The sequence below is a fragment of the Sphaerodactylus townsendi genome, linkage group LG13, assembly GCF_021028975.2.
Source record: "Sphaerodactylus townsendi isolate TG3544 linkage group LG13, MPM_Stown_v2.3, whole genome shotgun sequence".
In the NCBI taxonomy this organism is placed as follows: domain Eukaryota; kingdom Metazoa; phylum Chordata; class Lepidosauria; order Squamata; family Sphaerodactylidae; genus Sphaerodactylus; species Sphaerodactylus townsendi.
The window spans coordinates 56,875,522-56,892,335 of record NC_059437.1 but is presented as its reverse complement, the minus strand read 5'-3'; the positions used below and the strand labels follow the sequence as shown (position 1 = coordinate 56,892,335).

At 51.2% G+C, this 16,814-nt stretch overlaps 1 protein-coding gene across 2 annotated transcripts in view; it reads right to left on the bottom strand.

The window, feature by feature from the left end:
* Nucleotides 1-16,814, bottom strand: part of FAM222A (family with sequence similarity 222 member A) — a 92,687-nt gene that overhangs the window by 20,212 nt on the left and 55,661 nt on the right. The window lies entirely within an intron of this gene.

Here is a 16,814-nt window from a genome sequence, read left to right as displayed (position 1 = left end):
GGCAGCTTCTTCCTGTGTTTGGCTTAATGGTTTTCAAAACGTGTGTTTTTATTATGTGTGGCAGCCCCAATGAGGGCAGGATACAGCTTGCAAATGAATAATAAGGATGTGTAGACGACACCGGCCTCCCAACCCCTCAGCTAGTTCTACTCTCCAGAAAAACTCCCAGAGCAGAGCAACAACGCTCTGGCTCACTGCTGCTGACCCTGCCTGCAACTGCAGCTGCTTTTGGAAAGCAAAGGGGAGAATAAAGGGGAAGACCCCGGATCCGCAAACAGGTGCAGGGGTCTTCAGCTTCATCACAAGAGGCCAAGCACAGGGCATTGGGGACAGCCTCTCAAATGCCAGGGCCGTGGATGCAACGTGGCTGGCCTCCACTCGGGCCAGGACCTTTACAGCCCTGGCCCCTGCCTGGTGGAACACTCTTCCTCCAGCTGTCCGGGCCCTGCGGGATCTTGGTGATTTCCACAGGGCCTGCAAGACGGAGTTGTTCCGCCGGGCTTTTGGAGTGTCCAGCCGCTGAAAGTGCCCCCCCCCCTTCCATTTTTATGGAATTAGGGTCCATTACCATCTGTTGGACCCACCCTTTCTTTTCTCCTCTCGGGAGGGTTTAAGAGGGATATTGCGGGCATTGTTATGTTATGTTATTAATTGCTGCATTTTAATTTATATTGTTTAGAGATTAACTTCTATTTGATTTTATGTTGATCTGTATTTGAATGTTATGTTGTTCACCGCCCAGAGCCCTTCGGGGGTTGGGCGGTATATAAGTTGAATAAATAAATAAATAAATAAAAATAAAATGGAAGGCTGTGTGTGGCTCTGGTCGTCGCACTGAAGAAAGGACGTCGCAGAGCTCAAAAAAGAGCAGCCAAAACAACACTCAGGGGGCCGGAGCCACTGTCCTCAGAGGAGAGGTTAAAATGCTTCAGGCTGATTAGCTGAGCATAAGGGGGAGACACAACCGAGGTCTATAAAACTGTGCCTGGTGTGGAGAGAGGCAGCGGGGTGGAGCTTTTCTCCCCCATAGCACTGGAATGTGGGGTTGAAGCTGAAGGGTCAGAGATTGAAAACGGACAAAAGGAGGCATTTTTTCGCAAAATGCTTAGTTCAATTGTGGAACTCCCTGCCCCAGGATGTGGTGATGGCTGCCAACTTGGAAGGCCTGAGAGGACACGTTCACGGAGAACAGGGCTACTAGTCAAAACAGACACTAGTCATGAGGCAAACCTAATCTCTCCGGTCTGAGAGGAACAGGCCTGTTCTATCAGGTCACGTGGAAGGATATTGCTGCTGCCGCTGACTTGACGGGCCTCGGTCTGATTGCGCCAGGCTTTTCTGATGCTCTCGCATTTCCAATTCTCAGCAATCAGGGCTAGCAAGATGATGTGAAATCCACTGCTGGAGAAGACGGGCTAATAGCCGGACTCTGTATGAAGCCGTTGATCGTGTTCTTTGCAACACGCATCCGAGAAAGCTCCAAGCAGCAAGATGCAAATGAAAACATCCCACGAAGGTCGTCCGAAGAAGGCTGTAGTGGTTGGGGAGGTCCCCTCCGCTGCAAACTGAAATAGCGTGCAAAGGGAGCGGTGATTCCTCATCAGATGGCGACTGGGACACAGCTTTCCACAGGCACAGACGTTTAGACTCTCTTACTTCCACCCACAGAGACTGGAAACAGGAGTGGCATGCAAGATTTTGATTGTCTTTCCTGTGCTGAAATGGCATGTGAAAGTCTCACGTTTTAGAAGAAGAAGAGTTTGGATTTATATCCCCCCTTTCTCTCCTGAAGGAGACTCAAAGGGGCTTACAATTTCCTTCCCCCCTCACAACAAACACCCTGTGAGGTAGGTGGGGCTGAGAGAGCTCCGAGAAGCTGTGACTAGCCCAAGGTCACCCAGCTGGCATGCGTGGGAGTGCCCAGGCTAATCTGAATTCCCCAGATAAGCCTCCACAGCTCAGGCGGCAGAGCTGGGAATCAAACCCGGTTCCTCCAGATTAGATACACGAGCTCTTCACCTCCTACGCCACTGCTTGCCCCTGATCACGGCAACCTGAAAATTGTTGGCAGCAGGAATCAGTTCAAAATAAGAACATAAGAACATAAGAACAAGCCAGTTGGATCAGACCAAAGTCCATCTAGTCCAGCTCTCTGCTACTCGCAGTGGCCCACCAGGTGCCTTTGGGAGCTCACGTGCAGGTGGTGAAAGCAATGGCCTTCTGCGGTGTTGCTCCCCAGCACCTGGACTGTTAAGGCATTTGCAATCTCAGATCAAAGAGGATCAAGATTGGTAGCCATAAATCGACTTCTCCTCCATAAATCTGTCCAAGCCCCTTTTAAAGCTATCCAGGTTAGTGGCCATCACCACCTCCTGTGGCAGCATATTCCAAACACCAATCACACGTTGCGCGAAGGAGTGTTTCCTTTTATTAGTCCTAATTCTTCCCCCCAGCATTTTCAATGTATGCCCCCTGGTTCTAGTATTGTGAGAAAGAGAGAAGAATTTCTCTGTGTCAACATTTTCTACCCCCTGCATAATTTTATAGACTTCAATCATATCTCCCCTCAGACATCTCCTCTCCAAGCTAAAGAGTCCCAAACGCTGCAGCCTCTCCTCATAAGGAAGGTGCTCCAGTCCCTCAATCATCCTAGTTGCCCTTCTCTGCACTTTTTCTATCTCTTCAATATCCTTTTTGAGATGTGGTGACCAGAACTGAACACAGTACTCCAAGTGTGGTCGCACCATGGCTTTATATAAGGGCATGACAATCTTTGAAGTTTTATTCTCAATTCCTTTCCTAATGATCCCCAACATAGAGTTTGCCTTTTTCACATGCAATGCCATGCATTGAGTTGACATTCCCATGGAACTATCAACTAAGACGCCCAAATCTCTTTCCTGGTCTGTGACTGATAGCACTGACCCCTGTAGCGTGTATGTGAAGTTTGGATTTTTTGCCCCTATGTGCATCACGTTACATTTAGCTACATTGAACTGCATTTGCCATTTCTTAGCCCACTCACCTAATTTATCAAGGTCCGCTTGGAGCTCTTTGCAATCCTTTGTGGTTCTCACCACCCTACATAATTTGGTATCATCTGCAAACTTGGCCACCACACTACCCACCCCTACTTCCAGGTCATTTATGTTTCCCCTGTGATTAAAAACCTGATGCCCAGTGGCGTATCTGCAATGGGGACGGGGAGAGCGTCCAATGACCCCGGGCGCAACTGTGGGGGTGGAGGTTTTTTTTTTTGCAAAATCTGGGGGCCTGGTGAGGGCAGGAGGCAGCCTGCAGGGAGGCCAGGGGGGAGAGGTGGCTGACAGGCGTTGCGGCAGCAGGCCAGCCCAGAAGCCGGCCTGTCACTGCAGTGCCCATCGCAGCCACCCCCGCCCCTGAGCACAGGGAGGAGTGGGGGCACCTGGGGCAGGTGTTGTCCCTGGGTACCATTCTACCCCGGTACACCTTTGCTGATGCTTACAATGCTTTGCACGTGTCAGTTTGTAGTAATTATACTGCTGGATTGACTCCCAGTGGATATAGTCAAGGCCAGATTCATCCATGGCTACTGGCCACGGTGACTCAAGGGAGCCTCCATAGCCAGGAGCAGCAACCCTCTGAATTCCAGAGCTGGGAGGGCCTTGGTTTCTATGCTGTTTGTTTGGCCCTCCAGGGCAACTGACCAGCCACTGTGTGACCAGACAGACCATTGCTCTGATCCGGCAGAACTTGTCTTATGTTCTGAAAAGTCATCCGGCCGGGTGCATTTAGCACAGGGATCTGCAACCTGCGGCTCTCCAGATGTTCATGGACTACAAATCCCATCAGCGATTTTTAGTCCGTGGACATCTGGAGAGCCGCAGGTTGCAGACCCCTGATTAAGCACAGGGATCTGAACCACATTCATAACGTTTAAAAGACAGAATAAAAAACCTGCTGAAGTACAAACACGTTTGTTGTGATGCTGAGAACGTTTCCTCTGTCGATAAGAATCGTGAGTACTGAGCGGGAAACGGCAGATTTCAATAAGTCTGCACAGAATTTCCAAACAGGGTTTAGCTTCAACATGAACCAACAGGAGCCCCCTGTGCTTGGAACCAAATTCCACTGGCAGAGGGTTCAGGAAGGAAGCCAGAATTTGTACACTTGGATTAAGCCCCTTAAACTAAATGGCCATATCTTTGGGCACGGCCTGTTCAGGGGACACAAACTTTCTTCAAGGACGCAATGCACCCAAAGAGGCATTGGCCACTGGCTCCTTGTTCACCCAGAAAACCTCAGCCCACCACCCTCCCTGGCGGGGCAGCCCCAACAGAAGCAGACGTGAATGGCCTTGCCTGCCCAGCAGCCCTCTAGCGCGGACTGGTTGCTGCATCCGCTGCACGCCGGGCCGGCTCTCTATCTCCCTCAGCCAAAGCCTCACTGCAGACGGTGTGAGACACACACCCCTGTGTCTCCTCATGAGGAATCAAGTGTTACGGGGGCGCAGAAAAGAGGCACTTCCTAGACCACGGTGAATTCTCCAAACCAGCTCTGCCAAAGCCAGCAGGAGCTGCCCTCAAGTCAAGACTTTGGAGACGCTTGCTCCTCAGGAAGGAAGGAAGGAAGGAAGGAAGGAAGGAAGGAAGGAAGGAAGGAAGGAAGGAAGGAAGGAAGGAAGGAAGGAAGGAAGGAAGGAAGGAAGGAAGGAAGGAAGGAAGGAAGGAAGGAAGGAAGGAAGGAAGGAAGGAAGGAAGGAAGGAAGGAAGGAAGGAAGGAAGGAAGGAAGGAAGGAAGGAAGGAAGGAAGGAAGGAAGGAAGGCCTTCGCTTCTGGGTATGAATATCCCCCAGGGGGGGCTCAGAAATCCAGCCCAGTCAGGGAGCAGGAGGGGGCAAAGTTCGGGATATGCTGGTTTGCCTTCTGCCTCAAGTCCAGAGGCCGTTCCTGGAGCAAAATAGGTGCATTTGCATCTGCTTATTGCACAAAATCTCCGGACACCTGGCTTGCAGCGGAAGAGCGACGGCACCACAACGTTTGCGCCGATGTCTCTTTGTGGATCTATGCAAATGGGCTGCCAGCATGCCAGGAGACACCGCCGATCAGTGCAGCAGCCACCCCTGTCAAAACCTGTTAGGCCTCACTTTGGAAAGAAGACTGCGCCCAGCACAACTGGCGTGGGGGGGTGGGGGATACCTGTGAATCCCAACAGAATGGGGGTGGGGGAATCAACTCCACAATGCAAACCGAGCTTCCCAGCAAACAGCACACGGTACAAGGGGCAGCAGCCGCCCCTTTCCAGGGGGATGCTCAGTCCAGCACTCAGCAGGGGAAGGACAGAGAAGCCTCGAGATGTGCCACATGGTCTGTGTAACCCTCAGGAGAATGGGGGGGGGGGATGTGTGGGACCAGCAACGTTGTGGGGCTCAAGGTCACAGGGTCTTTGATGAAGGGATGATTAGGGAAGAGAAAGGCCCAGCTGGCTGAGTCAGGGAACCCCCACAGACCCTCTACCTCGTCTGCGGGCTCTTCTATGGACTCTTCAGAGTCAAGAGAATGAGAAAGCAGGGCAGGATAAGGACACAACGCAGAACACACACAAAATACACAGAAAGGTCAGGATAAGCCGAAAGGTCAGATTCTGTAGGAGCCTGGTGAAGAAGCTGCTCTCCTTGCTCAGGAAAAATAATGGAGAGAAAATGGTGTTGCAGACTCTTACAGGAAGTGACGTTTCAGTTTTTCCTGCATCCTTGCAAATGGGGAGAGGGACAACCAGACAAGATGTCCTCTGCCTCCGTGTGAACTTTGGGCCATTCTGCAGTACAGAGGAACAGGAAGGAGAGAGCCTGCCCAGGTTTTCCACCCAGGGAATGCAGCACTCGCCAGAGGAGACTTCCAAGAACTATCTGAGGGTCCCTGAAGCCCCCATCCTCCCTTCGCCTCCCCCCCCCCCCACACCCCATGAAAAGTTTTTCTGTGGAGTTTCCTTCCCCTCCTTCTTTTATCTCGGAATCCGCAATCCATTTTCCATTTTCTAAAAGATTTTGCCCGTGCAATGGAAATGAAGTGGAATAGTTGACGCGTGTGTGTAACAAACTTATCTCTGTGATACACCTCTGAAGATGCCAGCCACAGATGCAGGCAAAACGTTAGGAACAAGATCCACCAGACCACGGCCACACAGCCCGGAAAACCCACCAGAACCAGTTGAATCTGGCCGTGAAAGCCTTCGACAATACAAGAAATTGTTTCGCTTAAAAAAAATCAGAATGAAAGCAGAGACTCTTTGATAGTATTTACTTGTGTACTATACTCAGAATAAATCTATGACATTTTTGAGGAGTCCCTCTAAGAGTATCTGGTATAAGAAAGAAACTGAGATTCCTGGGGTCTCTTAAGTGCACGCCTACACCTGAATCAACACTACCCACTAGGCCACTGGGCCCCAGAGAGCAACGGCACAAGAGGACTTCCGGCAGCACCACCTGGTTGGCTAAGCAGGCACCCTGGACTGCCACATACTGGGTGGGGGAAGCTGCAATTCTTCTCTTAGAAACCCAGGCTTGTGGCCTTCTCAGACAGAGAAAAGCCACTTCTGGGGAGTGGGGGAAGAAAGGCAGAGAGGAGGAGGAGGAGGAGGGGGGCTGGCAGCTTTCAGGACGCCAGGAGCGGCTGCATGGAGGACGGCGAGTAAATGAAACCGAAGGGCCCCCGCAGCTCGCCCGAGGCGCTTCCCGGCCTCTCTGTTCTGTCATTTAAGCAACATCCTCCTTGAATGATTACAAATTAATATTTGATTCACTGGAAGGGAAGAAGGCAGGCAGGCAGTTTCCTTACGCCGGTGGCCCCCACAGGTCAAGCACAGCTGCAGAGTGTCTGACTAGAGGACCGGCTTCCTAGATTAGGCACGGGTGTGTGTGTGTGTGCATGTGTGTGTGTGTGTGTGTGTGTGTGTTGAAGCTGCTCTTCCTCTTGAGCAGAAAGACGGAGGTCCTATGCTTGCAAACTTGAAAGAGACCAAGACACGCAAGAAGACCCCCCCCCCCCCCCCGCCAACGGGCTCTGGATTCCCAAGAATGCCAACAGCTGCCTCCTTTTTGGATCGATGGAGGGGCCACAAAATAAATGAAGAAGAAGAAGAAGAAGAAGAAGAAGAAGAAGAAGAAGAAGAAGAAGAAGAAGAAGAAGAAGAAGAAGAAGAAGAAGAAGGAGGAGGAGGAGGAGGAGGAGGAGGAGGAGGAGGAGGAGAGGAGGAGAGGAGGTGGAGGGAGGGAGGAGTTTGGATTTATATCCCCCCTTTCTCTCCTGCAGGAGACTCAAAGGGGCTCACAATCTCCTTGCCCTTCACCCCTCACAACAAACACCCTGTGAGGTGGGTGGGGCTGAGAGAGCTCTGAGAAGCTGTGACTATCCCAATATCACCCAGCTGGCGTGTGTGGGAGTGCACAGGCTAATCTGAATTCCCCAGATCAGCCTCCACAGCTCAGGCGGCAGAGCTGGGAATCAAACCCGGTTCCTCCAGATTAGATACACGAGCTCTTAACCTCCTACGCCACTGCTGCCCAGCTTTGCACCCCTGGCAGCAGCTTGCAGGCCGGAGGCAAGTGCCAGAGCAGCTCATGCCCTGAATCAGGGCCAGTGTGGTACAGCCAGCAGCCAAGAGCCTCCAGTTTACGTTTTGCCTCTGCCAGGAACAACTCACTGGGTGGCCTTTAGCAACCCGCCCCCCCCCCTCCCCCAGCCTTCTCTGATCCTTGGTAGAGGGATAAGAACCCTGACCTACTTTGCAGAGGATCAAACTGAGCACTTGAAGCACTTGCAGGCAGTCCCAAGCAAATGCAAAGTGTTTCAAACGGGAGGTTTTGTTCTGCGGGGGAAGTGGGCCTGAGACTCCAGCCGGGATGCTTGCGAAAACCTGCGATCCAAACTTTGCACCACTCCAAACTTTATTCGAGGTTGCTTGTTATATTTGAAAGAGCACATTTGATCCGTACTAAAGTCCCCACGTGGCGAGCTTCCCAAAAAAGCCCCCCAGTTCCCAGATCAGACGCTGGCCCCTTCCGCACTGACTCAGCTGCGCGAGGGAGAGCAGTGGACAGAACGTGGCACGCGGCTCCATCAGACTCACGGAGGCATAGGGTGCCCACGTGCCAAAATATCATCTGAAGGCAGTAGTGGATTTTTGCAGAATTGAAGCAGCTGACTCAGAAGGACACGCGGAGGCATGAGTGTGCCAGAGAGAACAGACCCGGACTCTCTCCCATCCCCACTCTGGCACCATTCCCCTTTGCATGGGCTACCAGCCCCTCCACCACACAGAACTTCTATCTTTCCCAGGGTTGACCTCTAGCCACGGAAGACTCCCTGGAGTCCTAGAAGGTGGCGCCGAGAAGGAGCCGACTGGGAGGAGGAGAAGGCCGCTGATCGACTCCCACCCATGCTTGGATTAGGAGAATCAGCCCCCCCCCCCCCCCCCCACAGATCTGGAAGTTCCTGTGAGAATACATTGCATATGTGATGGTGGCCAAAGGCTTTCACGGCACGGAATGGCACTCAGGAAAACCCTCTCTGTAAGGCACCATGAAACAGAGTGCCCTCCACATCTATAGGCTGGCTTGGGCCGCTGGGCTCGATTATTAGCATTAAACCTAAGACCTAGTTTTGGGGTGGCACCTGTGTAGGTTTCCGGTTAAAAGCTGTCTGGCCCCACTGATTTTCATGAAAGCAGCAAGGGTGCATTCTCTTACCTGACGTTTCGCTCAATTGCATCTAAATAGGGCAATGGCATCTTCAAGCTGCAGGAGATCTAAAGATCTGGGGTAGGTGATCTCACCCGATTTTGGGGAAGAGTTGAGCCTGTTGCTTCAAGCAAATAATCTGAAGACTACCAAAGCTTACTCACAGATTTTCGATTGACACGTCAGGAGTAACCATGCAATGCTAGAACCTACGCGGCACTTGAGTAAACCCTCCTAGGGTCGTGATTCACCCGATGGAAGAGTTGAACGGTTGCTTCAAAGCAAAACCACAGACTACCACCAAGCTTACTCCTGAGTAACGGACACCTCGGAGCCAACCAGTTTTTCTAAATTAAAACCTCAGTATTCAGGTTACACTGCCGGGTTGGCACTTCGTGATAAATAAGTGGGTTTTGGGTTGCAATGTGGGCACTCGGTCTCGAAAAGGTTCGCCATCACTGATATATGGCATTCCTAGTGATCCTTTCAGTAAGTCCTTGCAGGAGTAAGATAGCTGCATTTACTTGGTTGTTTCTGCTGCATTTACTTGGTTGTTTCTGCTAATGCAGGGCAGATGAGCTGCTAATAGGCTCATTGGGGGTCACCTTCCTTTTTTGGATGTAGTCAGGCCTCCTTTTTTTTACCCCTTTATCTTATTCTCCTGCTGCTCTTTTCTCCTCATGCTGTGCTGTTGATGCTGTTTTGCTGTTTGCGACTATGGAAGCTGGTTTGCTTGCTTGCGCATTTTGTTGATGATTTTTTTCGTCTTCCTCTTTTTGTAGCCTAATTTTTATAACTAGAACCCTAATAAAGGATCATTCCTTTTTAAACTGTCGCGTTTTTACTCTGCTAAGAACTGGGTAACTTCAGTTCTTCTGTCAGTTCCTGGAACGACACCGGGGCCGCCTCCCTCATCTGAGCCACAGCCCCTCCCAGGAGCAGCAGTGGCGTAGTGGTTAAGAGCAGGTGCACTCTAATCTGGAAAACTGGGTTTGATTCCCCACTTGAGCTGTGGAGGCTTATCTGCTGAACCACATTAGCGTGTGCACTCCAACACATGCCAGCTGGGTGACCTTGGGCTAGTCACAGTTCTTCGGAGCTCTCTCAGCCCCACCTACCTCACAGGGTGTTTGTTGTGAGGGGGGAAGGGAAAGGAGATTGTAAGCCCCTTTGAGTCTCCTACAGGGGGGATATAAATCCAAACACCTCCTCTTCTTCTTCCTCTTCTGACACAGGTGTGACCTCTGCCCGTTTCCCCTGCTGGGCAAGAGCTCTCGGTGGTTCTTCAGTAGCACAAGGTAGCCCAATGGCCACCAGTAGTCCATGCGGTTGGTCACGGGGGCTCCAGACCCAGCAGGGTCACCATCAATCCACGGTTCCTCATTCGACCTTGTTACGCTTTTCCTGGGAGCTGATTCATTGTGGGCTTTTGTGCCGATGAGAAGCGCAATCTCTGTGATGTGCAGACAGTCTTCACGCTGACATCTGGCCACGTCCTCAGGACGACATGCATTTGGTGTGTGTGGCAGGAAAGCACAAGTCTGGAAGTCAAGTTCCAAGCCGCTTGCCACACTCCCTGTAATTTGGCACTGTGACACTCTTACACGCAGCACTCTTCCGATCTGGACTATTAGGCGATATTGCAGGAGTTGTTAACTAAAAATGCTAACTGGCTCAAGGTGGGAAAAAAGACCCCTCTGCCAACACGAATGAACGAACGAACGAACGAACGAACGAGAGAGAGAGAGAGAGAGGGACACAAAGGGACAAGAATCCCATGCACAGAATCTCAGAGTTGGAAGAGGCCACAAGGGCCATCGAGGCTGGCCCCCTGCCAGACTGGGAGGCAATTGATTCCAGAAGCATAAGCCCCCCTGATGCCCAGTTCCTCAGCCATAATCCCACATTCAGCTAATGCCAGGACAGAAAGGACTTGGCTGAGAGGCAACACTCCCCATCGCCCCAGTGCAGAACCACCCTGTCTTCCTTGCTAATTCCTTGGTTCTTACACTGGCAGGAGAGAGACCTCCCTTCCTCTCGAGCAGCTCAGGAGAGAGCGGCCACGTCCAACTGCTAATTTGCTTAAGACATTTCCGTCCTGCACTCAACAACAGTCCCTCCCAGTATCATTAATGCTCACATCAATAAAAAAAAGCAAGCCGTGCAAGTAAAATGCCAAGCAGTGGGTTGCAGATCATAAATCAGAGCAGAGACCGCAAACCAAACCAGAGGACTAGAATCGGCCGACGAGGCGCAGAGCAGGAGCTGAAAGACGGGCACGCAAATATGGTTCTCCTGAAGGCGCCAACAGAGCCCCACACAAGCTGGCTGGGAAAGGGGATGCCACAGAAGGCCCCGGCACCACAGCAGAGAAGGCCCCGCCTCCGACCGCCACCCTTGCATCCCCCACTGTGCAACGCTGCCACAGATGGGCAGATCTGAATGGAAGAAGAGGGGCCCTTGAAATACCTCCTCCTGGGGCTTTATGGGGTAGAACCTGCACTTTGAACGGAGCCCAGGAACTAAGTGGCCGGCAGGGTCGTTCTTCCCAAACCCACAAGATACATCCTACCCAGAATGGGCCAACTCCTTCAACCCTTATTAGACCATACAGCAGAGACAAACTGCGTCTGGGGCATGAGCTGCCCGTGCGCCCCTGCCCCGCCCCCAAAACACCCCGACATGTGACGGCAATGGCAGTGCCCGGGACAAGATGCCCCGGATGTCCCCACTGCCGCTACGTGTCTGCCATACAGGCAACAGCCAGAACCTCACTCTTGTCTGGGCTGAACTTCAGTATTCAAGGTAGCCGGAGGCCCCTGGACACCTGGCACCCCGGCCCTTATTGTTCCACCTGGGAGAGGCATCCATCTGTCAGCCAAATCCTGCTCCAAGCCCCCCGGCCCCCCAAGTGCCTATAAAGTCCTCCATGACGGATGATCCCTCCAGGCAAGGCCTAGTTGACGTCCCAGCAAGCTTAAGGGAACTGTGGAGCGAGGGGGGCGGGGGCGGGGGCGGGAATAAAAAGGACAATAAAGCATTTTATCATTGGAAATACTAGCTTGTAAAACAGGAAAGCAAATGAGGTCAGGCACCTTGTAAAACAGCCCTGTTTTCTTTCCGGCTCAATTCCAAAGCCTCTTAGGCCTGGGGGCACGGCCACACCGGCTGCAGCCCACAGCAAAGTCCCCACGGACACCGTGGGAAGGGCTGTTCATCTGAAAAGGCTGGCCACAGGTGCACTCCCAGGTAGACGGCTGGCGAGGCCAGGCCTGCTAATTAAACAAAAGCAAAGGTTTTCCCAAACCAGGGGACATTTTTTCATGCATCCCCCACCCCCCCACAAACAAGGGGAGAGGCCATCCCCCTGCCGCCTTTCATCCCGACAAGGGGGCATCAGTGCTTATCATAACCACGGAAGGTTACTGAACACATGAAGACAGGCAGCTGCTACGGAACCATCAACGTCCATCAAGGCCAGTACTGTCTACACCAGGGGTCTGCAACCTGTGGCTCTCCAGATGTTCATGGACTACAGTTCCCATCAGTCCCTGCCAGCATGGCCAATTGGCCCGTTCATGGACTACAGTTCCCATCAGTCCCTGCCAGCATGGCCAATTGGCCATGCTGGCAGGGGCTGATGGGAACTGTAGTCCATGAACATCTGGAGAGCCACAGGTTGCAGACCCCTGGTCTACACGGACTGGCAGCAACTCTGCAGCAGAGAAACTCTTATCACACTGCCCATGACCTGATCCTTTTAAACCAGGGACACTGGGGATTAGAACCTGAGACCTTCCGCATGGCAAGCAGGTGCTCTACCACTGAGCCACATCCTCTCTTCCGGGTACTTTGGTGGCTCCTGCAGGTGCACTAAGCCACAAGCCGCAGGGAAGAGTTTCAAGGACAAGAAGAAAGGAAAAGGCGGCTGGTTAATCAGGCCTGGAAATGAAATTCACTGCCAATTTCAAAAGCTGAAGACTTCGACTCCAAGGCACAATCAGAAAACAACTTCTGCGCTATCCCCAGAAAAGACACCTTAGGAAACATTCGTGCCTCAAGCTCTTGATAGTATCTGTGGCTCTGTATTACTTGCCCATAGGATTTGGCCCAGAGTAGCTATGTTGTACAGAATGGGGGCATGAATTGGACCAGGAGCAGCAGTGGCGTAGGAGGTTAAGAGCTTGTGTATCTAATCTGGAGGAACCGGGTTTGATTCCCCGCTTTGCCACCTGAGCTGTGGAGGCTTCTCTGGGGAATTCAGATTAGCCTGTACACTCCCACATCCCAGCTGGGTGACCTTGGGCTAGTCACAGCTTCTCGGAGCTCTCTCAGCCCCACCCACCTCACAGGGTGTTTGTTGTGAGGGGGGAAGGGCAAGGAGATTGTCAGCCCCTTTGAGTCTCCTGTAAAGAGAAAGGGGGATATAAATCCAAACTCTTCTTCTTCTTTAATGTGGTGTAGTGCTTAAGAACAGGAGGTCTCTCATCTGGGGAACCAGGTTTGATTCCCCACTCCTCCAGTTGAGTGGCAGACTCTCATCTGTTGAACCAGATTTGTTTCCTCACTCCTACATTCGTGCTGGATGACCTTGGGCTAGTCACAGTTCTCTCCGAACTCTCTCAGCCCCTCCTACCTCACCAGGTGTCTGCTGTGGGGAGAAAAACGGAAATGAGTTTGTAAGTCCCTTTGAGTCTCTTTACAGGAGAGAAAGGGCGAGGGGTACAAATCCAAACTCTTCTTCTCTTTTTCAAAACAGTTGGGGAATGCAACTAAACAGCTACCCACTTTGGCAGGGGTTCAACAGTCCTCTTCTGGGAGTGTAGAACGAGAGAATCCACTTATCTCTTGCTCATGTGTAAATCCATGTGGAAATTAAGGCAATATTTTAAACGTATGCAAACAAGGAAAATTTGCTGCAGCAACGTGGAAGAAAACCACGTAGAGCAAAAACACACAGCAAGAAGCAGAGAAGTGCACATTTTGGGGGAGGCGGGAGGGTGGTTTTGTCTTTAAAATTCTAGATGCAATTAAAACGGCTTTATCACTCACCAGAGAGCATTTCCAGAAGAGCTACAGCAAGTGCTTTCTCTGCACACCGGGAAGGAAGAGAGGTTTCAATACTGCCTAGCAAACCAAAAGGATCGCTCAAAAGACCTTGGAAACACTTCCCTGACAAAACACCACCAGCCTCCTAGGCCAGAGCAATGCAACAGCTCTCCCTGCCCAACCTCTTGTCATTTTACACAAAAGGAAACATTACAGAATCTACAAACATCTACAAGAGACGCTAGACCAGTGATGGCGAACCTTTTCGAGACCGAGTGCCCAAATTGCAACCCAAAACCCACTTATTTATCGCAAAGTGCCAACACGGCAATTTAACCTGAATACTGAGGTTTTCGTTTAGGAAAAATGGTTGGCTCTGAGACGTGTGTTACTCGGGAGTAAGCTTGGTGGTAGAAGGTGGCTCTGCTTTGAAGCAACCATGCAACTCTTCGAACGGGTGAATCACAACCCTCGGAGGGCTTACTCAGAAGCAAGCCACATTGCCAGCAACTGAGCTTACTCCCGGGTAAAGGATCGCGCTTCAGTTCTTTGCATGAAAATCAGTGGGGTTTAACCGCACTTAACAGAGTTACCTATACTGCTTCCCCAAAACTAGGTCTTAGGTTTAATGCTAATAATCAAGCCCAGCGGCCCAGGCCAGCCTAGATGTGTTGGGGGGGCACTTCCCCCCCACATGATGAACTCTGTGTGTGCCCAACCTCTGGCACCCGTGCCATAGGTTCGCCATCACTGTGCTAGACTCTGGAGTATATGTGTATATGTATGTGTGTGTGTGTATAAAGATAATATTGCGCATTTACACCTATATTTCCACATTGTATTTATGTACTAGAATCTTAAACCACTATTTCTGATGTAACTATTACTCGCAAATGTTAAGTACATTGTTTATAATTGATGTGACAGTTCATACTCTGTTATTAGTAAAACCACTTTAAGTCAGACTGTCTGCCAATGAAAATGTGTTCCTAAATGATAAAATAAAAAATGATTCCAAAAAAAAGAGACTCTAGAGCAGTGGTGGTGAACCTTTGGCACTCCAGATGTTATGGACTACAATTCCCATCAGCCCCTGCCAGCATGGCAGGGGCTGATGGGAACTGTAGTCCATAACATCTGGAGTGCCAAAGGTTCACCACCACTGCTCTAGAGTCTGGGGTGTCCAACTCTGTTGCTTCAGATGTTCATGGACTACAATTCCCATCAGCCCTGCTGGCATGGCCAATTGTTTACTTGGTGCTTCCTGGGACCTGGAGATCTTTTGGGTGGGACACCGCTGAACAGTCACTTTGGGAACCAACTTCTGTTTATGTTGTGAAGCCACATTCCCACAGTTCAGATTCCAAACCTGTAAGGTGAGTTTTGCCTACAGCACAGAAAATGGCACGGATCTCCCAGGCCTGCTTAGAATTTTGTTTTTCAGGTTTATAGATTATATCTCAGCAAAAGCCCCTGACGTGGCTGATCAGAAAATTCATCAGGAGGAAAAAAAACCCGAACATACAACTTCCTACATCATAGTGGAGAACAAGGCAAGAAATTACAGGGAACAGGATAGTCATTAAAATCCACAATGAGCAGTTAAGATCCATCTTTTGACATCAGCCAGGTCAGCCCTTCTTGGGCTGAGAATGCAGAAGCAGGGAGCCACCACCAAGGAAGACCTGGGTTTCACAAACAACCCACCTCACCTCCAACAGCAGGAGGCAACACAGAAGAATTTCCAGGGAGAATCTCAATATGTGTGTGTGTGGGGGGGGGGGGGTGGTGGTGCACAAGAAGGGAATCTCACACGCACACCAATCTGCAGCCAGCTTCCTCTCTCCGGCTGGGCATGAAATCCAATCATGCCAGACAGCGTTTGCTGCAAGAAGCAGTATCTGAAGAAACAGCAGCAGCATCAAAGTCTTTTCCCCCCAGTAAACAAACTGCTCCTGTTATCTGCTATTTCAGAGACGCACCTGGGAAGGGGGGGGGGGGGAGCAGCCCAGCAAAGCGCTTGATGTGTGTGAAGAAAAGCAGGTGTTTCTCCACCAGCACGCCCAAGCCACTCTGCAAAAGCCAAAAACTGCGGGCCAGCTCCCGATCCCACAAGTGGCCACGCCCAGGCCAAGGCAAGCGCACCAAAACCTTCCCTTCCCTCCTGGGATGTTCTTACTAATCGTTACTTTCCGCTCTGCTTCAAAGCCCTGGCACCAGGGGGCCACTCAGCTCATAAAAGTTTCAGGTAGTCGTCTGCAGCACGACAACTAGATCTGAGTCCGGGACCGCTTCAGAGACCTGCCAGATTTTCAAGGTATACACTTGTGAGAGTCACCCAAACTCTTGCCAGTCTCTAAAGTGCTCACGGACTTGAATCCCGCCATTCTACAGCTAATAAAGAAGTTAACTGTGCTCCAAGAAGGGACCCTCGAGCCTTCCTCTCCTCCTCCTCCTCTTGGCCTCGGAAAGAACTCATGAGGTTCAACTAGTGCTGTAGACAGATATGCATCAATGCTGTCTGTAGCACTAGCTCAGGGGTCTGCAACCTGCGGCTCTCCAAATGTTCATGGACTACAATTCCCATCAGCCCCTGCCAGCATGGTCAAGTAGTCCATGAACATCTGGAGAGCCGCAGGTTGCAGACCCGTGACACGCACACCCTAGACTGCTCTACATCTCGCCCGCCTCTCCTACATGTACAGTGATGATGATCATTTATGCACTAACCTTTTGTATGGTTTGGTATCTCTTCTGTGCCAACTCTATGAAGAGAAAGATATGTTGACAAGTGTTTAAAAGGGGAACTGATCCCTGCAACTGTTATTCTGGGGCAGGGGTCTGTAACCTGCGGCTCTCCAGATGTTCATGGACTACAATTCCCATCAGCCCCTGCCAGCATGGATTTGTAGTCCATGAACATCTGGAGAGCCACAGGTTGCAGACCCCTGCACTAGTTGAACCTCATTAGTCCTTTTCAAGGCCAGGAGGAGGAGGAGGAGGAGGAGGAGGAGGAGGAGGAGGAGGAGGAGGAGGAGAGGAAGGC